Consider the following 314-nt stretch of genomic DNA (forward strand, 5'->3'; position numbering starts at 1 on the left):
TTGGATTACTGTTTGGAAACTCTAGGGTAGAGCATTACAACTGTGACTAGAAAAATAAAGAAGTCCCAGTGTGTCCAGTGGGGCATTCAGACGACAATATATTAAATTCTGACTGTGTCAGGGCCTCATTCTCCCGGACAGTAGGATATGAATAGCTTCCCCTGAAGTCAGTAGGAGTTAGCTAGATCCTGCAGGGAAGGGCTCTAGCGCTTTGTCTTTAATTCTGTGTTCCGACTGGCAGGGCTGGAATATGAAAATTCAGCCTCTCTTCACACACACACGCCTCCAAAGAAACGCTCACGCCGCTGCTCAGC

The sequence above is a fragment of the Chelonia mydas genome, chromosome 4 (assembly GCF_015237465.2).
Source record: "Chelonia mydas isolate rCheMyd1 chromosome 4, rCheMyd1.pri.v2, whole genome shotgun sequence".
In the NCBI taxonomy this organism is placed as follows: Eukaryota; Metazoa; Chordata; order Testudines; family Cheloniidae; genus Chelonia; species Chelonia mydas.